We start from the raw sequence: 12,261 nt of genomic DNA, 5'->3' as shown, positions 1-12,261 counted from the left end.
TTCCTGTTACAAAGTAACATACACTCTCTTGTATTCTAAAGTAACAGAAGACAGACACAACATCACCGCAACAGTCCCTTCACATTCTCAAGACCTTTCTTGGCCTTACCTTCCACAGGCTACAAAAACAGGGATGGCTTTCTCAGCATTCAGTCATTTTAGTTGGTCTTCTTGGTGCCATTTTCAATAGCACTGTCTGCCTGCAAGCCCCTCACAGAAGACAGCACAAAGGGCCTCACCCATCTAAGCAAAGGGCTCCTGTGTTATATACTCTAATAGCCACAATCTTCTGTCTCAGACACTCCACACTGCATACCTGTTCCTAAGCAGCACCTTGAAGCTGATTCCCACAAGCTGGCCATGCACTTACGCATGATGTGTGCCTTCTGGGCTCTTGATAAAAATGTCAGAGTTCCTTAATGTTCCCTTTGGGACAAAGCCGACCTATCCAGTACAAGAGTCCCTGTTTTCCAGCTCCCTCCTGACCCCAACCTCTTAGTGATGTGGTCATTGTGTCTGCTCTTGTATTTTGTTTGCTTTTAGAAATACTACTTCCATACTGCTGACTTGCCCCTCATATCTCATAAAATGCCTAATTAACATGCCAATTATGAGTGCAGCATAGAAGATAATTGAGTCTCACAGATATAAAATCCTGATCAGACGATATTCCTCATCTTGGATCCCTGAATTTAAGCTCACACAGACTAAAAGTGGAATAAGGAAGATCCTGATACCATAAAGAAGATCCCTTATCATGTGCCCCGGACAATGGCTTCCTCTTTGATACAATTAGAAAACAGTGACTGGAGTGATTATTTCAACAGTTAAGGATAGTTAAAAATCCAGTAAGAAGGCCCCTCCCAAGCCTGTCTGTCAGAAACGTCTTACTACATTGTTATCTGCATTGAGCCACATATATAAAAAAAGGCACCATATATTTGGAGCACAATACAAGTGGCAGATGGTCAACAAGGTGCTTATCAGATATTCCCATTTCATCTTCATAACACCCCTATGAAGTAATACTGTTATTATCCCTATTGTGCATATAAAAAGACTGAGACTCGGTATTTGCTAACTGCAAATTCTCTTCAAAAACATGGATCCTTAAAATACAAAATAAACTAAACTTTTAAAAAATCTGAGATGCAATAATAGTTCTGAAAGAAATCTCAATAAGTATTTCTCATATATATATATATATATATATATATATATATATATATATATATATATATATATATATATATATATATATATATATATATATATATATATATATATATATATATATATATATATATATATATATATATATATATATATATATATATATATATATATATATATATATATATATATATATATATATATATATATATATATATATATATATATATATATATATATATATATATATATATATATATATATATATATATATATATATATATATATATATATATATATATATATATATATATATATATATATATATATATATATATATATATATATATATATATATATGTTTTATTTCTTTGAGAGGAATGGCAGGTGATTGTGTTCTATACTTGATTTTGCACTTGAACTGATTCCATTATGATACACCTAGGGGGTTTTGAGTTATTCATTAAGGCAACATACAATCCTTGTTAACTTCAGACTATGTACTGGATCCAAATATTCATAACCTGAAAAATAGTATCACCAACTCAGGGTTGTGGGTTTGGTAACTCTTTCAGTGCTTCTGCACTTAAATTACTGTTTGAATTGAATTGTTTAGTCCATCTGCTATCTGAAGTGTAACAATGGCTATTTGAAATTTTGCTTCCTGAAGAACACCGCATTTATGTGTGAGATTGATTTTCCATTTATGTGCAGTTGCCAAAAATATACAAAATACGCTGCTTGAACTGATTGGCAAAAATGTTTTCAAGGTTGTCGATCTCAAAGAATGTGTCCTGGCCCTTCTCAGTTTCATGTGATTTTGGAAGTCCAGCTCAGGTTGTTGGTTCAGGTTTACCTCAGGTTTACCTCACCCTCCATTTATACTGACCGTGAGTCCTTCCTTGCCCATCCCCACCCCTCCCTTCTGATAGACAGTACTACCAATTACTGCGCTGTAGCAAGCTCAGCCTCCTATTTCTTGTGGTCACAAGGTATGTGCTTTTTGTATAATCTACTTTGTGTTCTCGTCAGCAGTAAGATGGCTCCATCCTTTGAAAAAAAATAATAATGCATTCCTAGGAAGTCACATTAGAAAACATTAATGTTTTGACTAATTTAAAACTGCAAATGAACAACACCTAGACTACAATTATAAGTTTATGAGGAGTTAGGGTATCATTAAATGAGTTTAGTTGTTTCTCCTTAGTACCAATTACTTTAGACATGTCTAATGTGTTTTTCTTCATATATGCAGTTGATTGCCCTCTAAGGTAAAGTGGACTGATGCAAAATAATGATCAAGTGTCAGCTCTTCACTGGGTGGGTCTTCTGAGCTAATGTTGAATACTGATGATAAAATGGTTTAGGAAAGATTCATATTTATGACTACTAAAAAAGCCTCATTTTTTAAGCAGTTGACCAGCTCAAACAACACTTTGATCATAGAAAATTAAGTGTATTCATCTACCTATTGTGGGCTTAGCCTGAGCTGGTGATTTGGATATTTAGGAAAGAATTCCTCACTAAAATTTCAGTAGTTACATTAAATTGATATTTATCTTTATTTGAATGTACTATCTGGCCCTGGGGAAAGTCTGGCACATTTTCTCTTTCAAACTGTTGACCTTTATTTTTTTAAAGTAAAAGTATATGACAACTTTACTGATTTCTCCTGTTCACATATTTCAGAGACTGCTCAGGTCATCAATGCCATTTGTTCTAAACTGCTTTGTAAACCATAACAGCATATAAAGCCTCCATGGTACAAATACCCCAGAAGTGCCCTAACTGTGACTTTTAGTCAAATTAACTAGATACTATCTTCATATAGAAAAAGATCAAAATAACTTCTGGTTGTTTTGATACTTCCAGTTCAAATCCTTTCCATTCTCAGCCAAACATGCACATAAAAAGACAGTTAAGCTTACACAACTAAACCTAAAAGTCCATCCAGATATATAAACTGTTGGCTCAACCAACAGAGGAGTGGATAAGCATTTCTGAGGTGTTTGTAAGGCTTACTGGTAAAAATATCCTTCTAATATATATCCACATTATTTCTGGATATAAATATTGTATAAATATTGTTCAAACTATTCTCATATAACTATTGCCCCTTCGAGGGAAAGGAAATGTATCTACTGGAATCCTTTTTTTATATAATTAAAAAGGAGAGGTAGATCCTTCTGATATATAGTCTAGAATCTTTGAACTTAAATTTTATTTGCTGGCTCTGTGTTAAGAAGTTAGTCTCTTGCTGTAACAAGAGCTAAAGAAGGACACTTTATCATCATAAAGAGGATAATCCAACAAGAAGATATAACAATTGTAAATATTTATGCACCTAACATGGGAGTACCCATATACACAAAACAGCTAATAACAAACATAAAGGAAATAATATATAGAAATACAATAATAATAAGGGACTTTACCACCCTACTTACATAAATGGAAAGACTATCTAAACAAAAAATCAACAAGGAAACAATGGCTTTGAATGACACACTAAACCAGATAGATTTAACAGATATATTCAGAACATTCCAACCTAAAACAGCATAATACACATTCTTTTCAAGTGCATACGTAACATTTTCCAAAGTCGATCACATATTAGGTCACAAAACAAGTCTCAACAAATTCAAAAAGATTGAAATCATATCATGCATCTTTTCTGACCATAACATTATGAAACTAGAAATCAACCACAAGAAAAAATCTGGAAAGAGCAAAAATACATGGAAGTTAAATAATATGCTACTACACAATGAATGGATCAACCAAGGAATCAAAGAAAAAATTTAAAAAATGCATGGAAACACGTGAAAATGAAAACACAGTGGTACAAAATCTGTGGGATTAAGCAAAAACACTTCTAAGAAGGAAGTTTGTAGTAACACAAGCACGCCCCAAGAAGCAAGAAAACTCTCAAATGAACAACCTAAACTTACACCTAAGGGAGCTAGAAAAATCAAGAACAAACAAAATCCAAAACCAGCGGAAGGAATGATATAATAAAGATTGGAGCAGAAATAAATGACATAAAAACTAAAAAAATAATAGAACAGATCAATGAAACCAGGAGCTGGTTTTTTGCAAAAAATCAACAAAATTGGTAGACCTCTGGCCAGACTCATGAAACAAAAAAGAGAGAGGACTCAAATAAACAAAATCAGAAATGAAAGAGTAGATATAACAATTGACACCACAGAAATACAAAGGATTGTCAGAGAATATTATGAAAAATTACATACCAACAAATTAGACAACCTAGAAGAAATGGATAAATTCCTAGAAACATATAAACTACCAAAACTAAAACAGGAGGAAATATAAAAATTTGAACACCATTTACCAGCAATGAAATTGAATCAGTAATCAAAAAATCCCAGCAGGGGCACCTGGGTGGCTCACCTGTTAAGCGTCTGCCTTTGGCTCAGGTCATGATCCCAGGGTCGGGGAGCCTGCTTCTACCTCTCACACTCCCCTTGCTTGTGTTCCCTCTCTCACTGTCTCTCTCTGTCAAATAAATAAACAAAATCTTAAAAAAAAAAAACATCCCAACAAACAAAAGTCCAGGGCCAGATGGCTTCACGGGTGAATTCTATCACTTAAAGAACACATTTAAGAAGAGTTAACACCTATTTTTTTTTTTGAATTTTTCCAAAAAAGGTACATGAGGAAGGAAAACTTCCAAATTCATTCTATTAGTACAGCATTACCCTGATACCAAAACAGGAAAAAGATACTACAAAAAAAGATAATTACGGGCCAGTATCTCTAATCATCATAAATGCAAAAATCCTCAACAAAATACTAGCAAACTGAATCCAACAATACATTAAAAAAATCATTCACTATGATAAAGTGGATTTTATTCCCAGGATGCGAGCATGGTTCAGTATTCACAAATCAATCAACGGGATACAATACATCAATAAGAGAAAGGATAAAAACCACATGATCATTTCAATAGATGCACAAAAAGTATCTGACAATAGACAGCATCGATTCATGATTAAAACCCTCAACAAAGTAGGTTTACAGGAAACATACATCATAATAAAGGCCTGATATGAAAGACCCACAGCCAACATCATAATCAAAGGTGAAACACTGAGAGCTTTTCCCTTAAAGTCAGGAACAAGACAAGGATGTCCACTCTCTCCATTTTTATTCAACATAGTACTGGAAGTCCTAGCCACAGCAATCAGACAATCAAAAGGAATAAAAGGCATCCAAATTGGTAAGGAAGAAGGAAAACTTTCACTTTTTACAGGTGACATGATTCTATATATAGAAAACCCTAAAGAGTCCATCAAAAAAACTGTTAGAATTCATACATGAATTCCATAAAGTCTCAGGATATAAAATCAATGTATAGAAATCAGTTGCATTTCTATACACTAATAATGAGGTCGCAGAAAGAGAAATTAAGAAAACAATACAATTCACAATTGCACCAAGATTAATAAAATACCTAGGAATAAGATTAACCAGGGAGGTTAAAGACCTCTAGTCTGAAAACTATAAAACATTGACAAAAGAAATTGAAGACAACACAAAGAAATGGGAAGACATTCAATGCTCATGGATTAGAAGAACAAATATTGTTAAAATGTCTATACTACCCAAAGCAATCTACACATTTAATGCAATACCTACCAAAATACCAATAGCATTTTTCACAGAGCTTAAATAAACAATCCTAAAATTTGTATGGAACCGCAAAAGACCCCAAATAGCCAAAACAGTCTTGAAAAAGAAAAACAAAACTGGAGGCATCACAATTCTGGACTTCAAGTTATATTACAAAGCTATAGTAATCAAAACAGTATGGTACTGTAAGAAAAAGAGACACATAGATGAATGGAATAGACTAGAAAGCCCATAAATAAACCCACAATCATATGGTCAATTAATCTTCCACAAAAGAAGCAAGAATATGCAATGGGAAAAAAGTCTCTTCGACAAATGGTGCTAGAAAATTGGACAACTACATTCAAAAGAATGAAACTGGGCCACTTTCTTACACCATACACAAAAACAAACTAAAGATGGATTAAGGACCTATATGTGAGACATGAAACCATAAAAATCCTAGAAGAGAGCACAGGCAGTAATTTCTTTGACATCGGTTGTAGCAACATTTTTCTAGTTATGCCTTCTGAGGCAAAGGAAACAAGAGAAAAAATAAACTATTGGGACTACATCAAAATAAAAAGCTGCTGCACAGCAAAGGATACAATCAACAAAACTAAAAGACATTCCCTACTGAATGGGAGAAGATATTTGCAAATGACATATCTGATAAAAAGTTAGTATCCAAAATATATAAAGAGGTTATACAACTCAACACCTGAAAAACAAATAATCCAATTAAAAAAATGGCCAGAACTGGAGGAGATAGTGCTAAATGAAATAGGTCAAGCAGAGAAAGACAATTATCAAATGGTTTCTCTCATCTATGGAACATAAGAACTAGGAAGATCGGTAGGAGAAGAAAGGGATAAAGAAGGGGGGGTAATCAGAAGGGGGAATGAAGCATGAGAGAATATGGACTCTGAGAAACAAACTGAGGGCTTCAAAGGGGAGGAGGGTGGGGGAATGGGATAGGCTGGTGATGGGTAGTAAGGAGGGCACGTATTGTATGGTGCACTGGGTGTTATATGCAAATAATGAACCATCGAACTTTACATCAAAAAACCAGGGATGTACTGTATGGTGACTAACATAATATAATAAAAAAATATTATTATAAGAAAAATGGCCAGAAGACATGAACAGACATTTATCCAAAGAAGATATTCAGATGACCAACAGACACAGGAAAAGATTCTCAACATCATTCATCATCAAGGAAATGTAAATCAAAACCACAATGAGATATCACCTCATATCTGTCAGGACGGCTAAAAATAAAAATGTAAGAAATAACAAGTGTTGGCAAAGATGTGGAGAAAAAGGAACCCTCTTGCACTGTTGATATGAATGCAAACTGGTGTAGCCACTGTGGAAGAAAGCGTGGGGGTTCCTCAAAAAATTAAAAATTAAAAATACCATATTATCCAGCAATTGCACTACTGGGTATTTACCCAAAATATATGAACCCACTAACTTGAAGAGATATATGCACCCCTATGTTTACTGCAGCATTATCTACAATAGCTGAATTATGGAAGTAGCACAAGTGTTCATCAATACATGAATGGATAAAGAAGAAGTGGTATCTATATACAATGGAATGTTATTCAGCTATAAAAAGGAATGAAATTTTGCCAGTTGCAACAACATGGATGGATCTAGAGAGTATAATACTAAGGGAACCAAGCCAGTCAGAGAAAGGCAGAGTACATAGGATTTCATCCATTTGTGGAATTTAAGGAAAAAAACAAATGAATAAAGGGAAAAAAAGAAAAAGAGAGACAAACCAAAAACCAGACTCTTAACTATAGAAAACAAACCGGTGGTTACCAGAGAGAAGGTGGGGGGTTGGGGGATGAAATAAGTGAAGGGGATTAAGAGTACACTTATCTTAAGAGCACTGAGTAATATATGGAATCATTGAATCACTATATTGTACACCCGAAACTAATATAATACTGTATGTTAACTACATTGGAATTAAAATTTTTAAAAAAGTTATTCTCTTGGACTTTTCTGGGTTGCAAGATCATTGCAGGAGTCCCAAGCACCACTTCTTTGTGTAACCACATTCAAAGACAGAAATAGCTAGTGGTACAGGTCCAAGAGCTTCTCTTAGTGTGCTGTCTCTTATCAGAAAGGAAAATATTCCCTAGGAGACCCCTAGAAGATTTTCCCTTACACTTCATTGGTCATAACTGGGTCATGTGCTTGTTCTTAGGCCAAAAACTAGAACCATTTTCCCTGAGATCATAACATTTCCAAAGAATATCCAAATAGGAATCCTCTTAGCAAAGAAGAAGGAATAGGATGAGAAAGGCTTTGCTATCCCCAAACTTACTGTGTTGCTAGAATCACCTGGACAGCTTGCTAGAAGTCAGTGTTCAGTTGATACTCCTGGGCTATAACTAGACACAACATTGGTACTTTTAGGTACCACTGCTAAGGTTGATTGAAGAACTAAGGAAGTGTTTGATTAAAATGGTGCATATAATTCAAAGAAGATAACTAATAATCCTTCTAAATTTTTGTCAGTACTTGTGATTTTTGTCAGCATTTCTGAAGAACTGTATTGAATGGCTTTTTGCCTTCATAAAGGGAATAAAATCTATAAACAAATAGAAATAGATTATGATCTGGATGTTTCTGAAAACATGTATTTTATCATGAATATAAGAATATTTTGAGTTCACTACTACTCAGTGTCCACAAGAACCAAATCATGAATCAAAAAGTGAAAAACTCAAACTGCTTTTGAGTATCATAGAAGTCGTAGATACTATATCTAGTATTTATATCATAGAAGCTTTCAAAAAAGTGGACACCCAACCTTTTGAAATTTAAACTACTTGTTTATGAAAAGACTAGCGTGCTCTCAAAAACTGTTTTCAGTTTAAATGAGGAAGTACAGGGTTTCAGGAAGTAGTAGCCCATGTGGCAGCTATGACTTAATGGGTATTACTGCTTTGCAAGATTCTCCAGACTGTTATGATTAGTAAGAATAACATCGCACAGTTTCCAGATATACTTTTTTAGGTGATAGGCATCAAACATCAATAATCCTAAAAACTGTCCATATCATACTAAGATATCTCAGAGTAAGATGTCTCCTCCAAAAAAAAAAAAGCATCTGTTTCCAGTAATTTTCAAATGATTATTAAAGATTATAATTTGGATAAAAGGATAAAAACATAACTTGTCCTTTTCTCATTATAACTGAGACTCCAAATGTATCTTATGAGAGACAGACATATCAGAGTAAAGCTGGCTATCAAACCAAACACTCATCTCATCTCTACCTTTTAAAAAAAATAGCCAACACATTAAAATTAAAAGTCATTTACTTTTAAATGTCATATCCTCTAAAGGGTAACTGCTAAAAATATCTTCAGTTACTCACACTTTTTACAGTATGTGCCAGGCAAAAACAAGGTGGTAATGTGATAAGTCGTCACCAATAACTTGTTTTATCACTCTAGTAAATAATAAGGTTTTATTTAGATATGAAAGTAAAGTTTATAAGGTATAAGATTTTCTTGGTATGACTGGAACAATTCCACAGAATGCAGGATGGGCGGCACCCTTACAGTTTCCTACTAAGATTATATAAAATCTGAAGATTTCCAAATTTGATCTTTTCTCTTTTGTCTGCTTACTCTTTTTTTTTTTAGAACTTATTTGCCACATTATAATTTATTGGGTGTTAGATACTTGTCAGGACATAAGAGAATATCATTTCTGAATTGGTGCTTATGAAACGAAGTCTATCTTGGTCAACTTGTCAACTCTGCAACAAGCTCTCTGGCAGGCAGTAGGTTGTTGGCCTGTCGGTTCATTTGTTTATTTTTGTTTGATAATTTTTTCTTTATACTTTAAGTGAGACACAAGCCCAAGGGACAGGTCCCATTGCTCATGAGCATTTAAAAATGGGATTTGAGGACTATAATTATGAATGGGTTGAATTATGTCCCCCCACAACTCATACATTGACTTCTAACCCTGGTACCATAGAATGTGATGTTATGCAATAGGATCCTTGCAATGAATGCAATTAATGCAATCCGTGTAATTAATTAAGATGAGTTCATACTGGAGTGAGGCAGGCCCTTATTTGGATATGACTGGTAAGGGTAAATTTGGGAAAAAACACACAGTCAAGAAGAATGCCATGTGAAGATAAAAGTAGGGGTCTGAGGATGCCTGGGTGGCTCAGTCAGTTAGGCATCTACCTTAGACTCAGGTCATGATCCCAGGGTCTTGAGATCAAATCCCACATCAGGCTCTTTGCTCAGCGGGGAGCCTGCTTCTCCCTCTGCCTGCTGCTCCCCCTGCTTGTGCTCTCTCTCTCTGACAAATGAATAAATAAAATTAAATTAAAAAAAAAAGTAAGGGTCTGTAAGTTAAGGAACCCCAAAGATTGCTAACAAACCACCAGAAGCCGGGACAGAGACAGGGAACAGACTCCGTCGCAGCCTTCAGAAAGAACCAAGCTGGCCACACTGCGATTTCAACTTCCAGCCTCCAGAACTGTGGGACAATAAACTGCTCTTCTGAGCCACCCAGTTTGTGGTACTTTGTTACAGCAGCCCTAGCAAACTAATAATCAATCATAATTAAGTTTCTTTCATCAGAAAGAAGTAACATTTGACTTTTCCCAGGCATTGATTTTTTTCAGGATCAAACACAAAGTGGTATGACTGCTGAAGCAAACCACCCCTCTCATTTCTTCCACTCCCCTTCCCGGCAGTACTTTACAATAAAAATTCTTTGGAAGCTGATTAAATTTTGGTCATCAGTTATGTTTACTTAATATGAATGTCACATATGGCAGAAAGCATAATGACACTGATAGAGAGTGGATGTAAATAAGGGAAAAGTTAGAACATCCAATAATTGAGATACATTTCAGCATTACAACTGGAGAGCTAAGCCTTTTCATATGCAAAAATAACATGAAAGACTATATCTAATGAAAGAGGCATGATTCAACTTCAGTAATTAAAAAAAGTAGAAGTGGTTGAACAGTGATTATCTTATGAATTTTCTTCCCATCTTCATAAAGTCAATAATGGCAAATTTCACACTTCCATTTCTGCTCTCTGGGTTAAAGATTTAGATATAATATAGCACAATGTGTGGTCATTTGGCAGGTGGCTAGAGGACCCAAAATAGTGATATTCTAAAATCTAGACCCAAAGCCACAATATATCTGTGGCTGTCTTAGCTCTCTAACAAGATTAAACCCTCTTATGAAAGATGTAGTCCCTTCTGAGGAGAGAGGGACCAAGGAAGGAAAGGAGACGAGACTGAGACAGAGACGGAAAGTTGTCTGCATCCAAGGAAAACAGAACTACCTGACAGGTAGCCCTAGGAAGTTCACCATAGTAAATATATCATTTAGCTTTGCCACACTTACTTGAAAAATCCTTTAAAGCCATCTAACTTACTTTCTTCCATTTAATTTTCACCAAGTAATCTGGTATTAATTCATTTAATTTTGCAGATCACATGGTGCTGGACAGAGAGAGTATTAGGAAGTATTCTTTTCCCTGGAAAGGAATATGCCTCTCTGCAAATTACAATAACAGTACAAATTAGATCCCTTGAGTTTAGAAAATACGATGTAGTTATAACAATAAAAAAATAATAGCTAACGCCTACAGAGCATTTGATGCGTGCCTGATGTTCCTTTAAGCACTTTAAATACACCAATTTATTTAATTCTCACAGCAAACCCCTGTAAGTAAATATAATCATTATGCCCATTTTACAGACAAAGAAATTAAGGTTTAGACCTCTGGGGAAGCATTTTACTGAGTTTCTGGACCTGAGAGTTAAGAAACTAAAATCTTGACCAGTAGTAATTTCCTAATGGACTCCACCTTCTCACACCTGGCTTCAAATAGCCTCCTCAGTCATGCTACCGTACAAGGTCGTACCTGCACTGTCTCAGCAACTCTGTACACAGCTCAATTCCTTCTTGAGAATGAAGAGAGCAATAAAGAACTGCAAACAAAATCTATTATCTTCTCAGATCAACCATGGCTGAGTGATTCTCCACAGTCATCAGCTACCCAGCATCCACAGAGTAGAAATAGTATGAAATAGCTTAAGCATATAGGGAGTACAGATTATGGGCAATTTTGTGTTGACGCTATTACATTGCTAGTTCAGAGGTATTATTGTAAACCCAGATGCCAGTTTTGTAGGGTGCATTTCTTTTCAAGTACTAGATATTCAGACTGCAATTAATGAAACCTTACCCCACCATGTAGTAAAAGCCTTCATGCATTCTTCAGAACCACTGTAATTCCTAAAAATGTATGAGTAAAACTTAAGTTTGAAGTGCCTGCTTTTCTTTAATAATTCTCTAGATCTTTAGGTGAACTGAAATAAGCACCAATAAAATATAGACACAGAACAAGTCTCTGTGGTTTACCT

The sequence above is a fragment of the Ursus maritimus genome, unplaced genomic scaffold (assembly GCF_017311325.1).
Source record: "Ursus maritimus isolate PB19 unplaced genomic scaffold, ASM1731132v1 scaffold_1, whole genome shotgun sequence".
NCBI classification, from domain to species: Eukaryota; Metazoa; Chordata; class Mammalia; order Carnivora; family Ursidae; genus Ursus; species Ursus maritimus.
Note: the sequence above shows the minus strand (reverse complement) of the source record.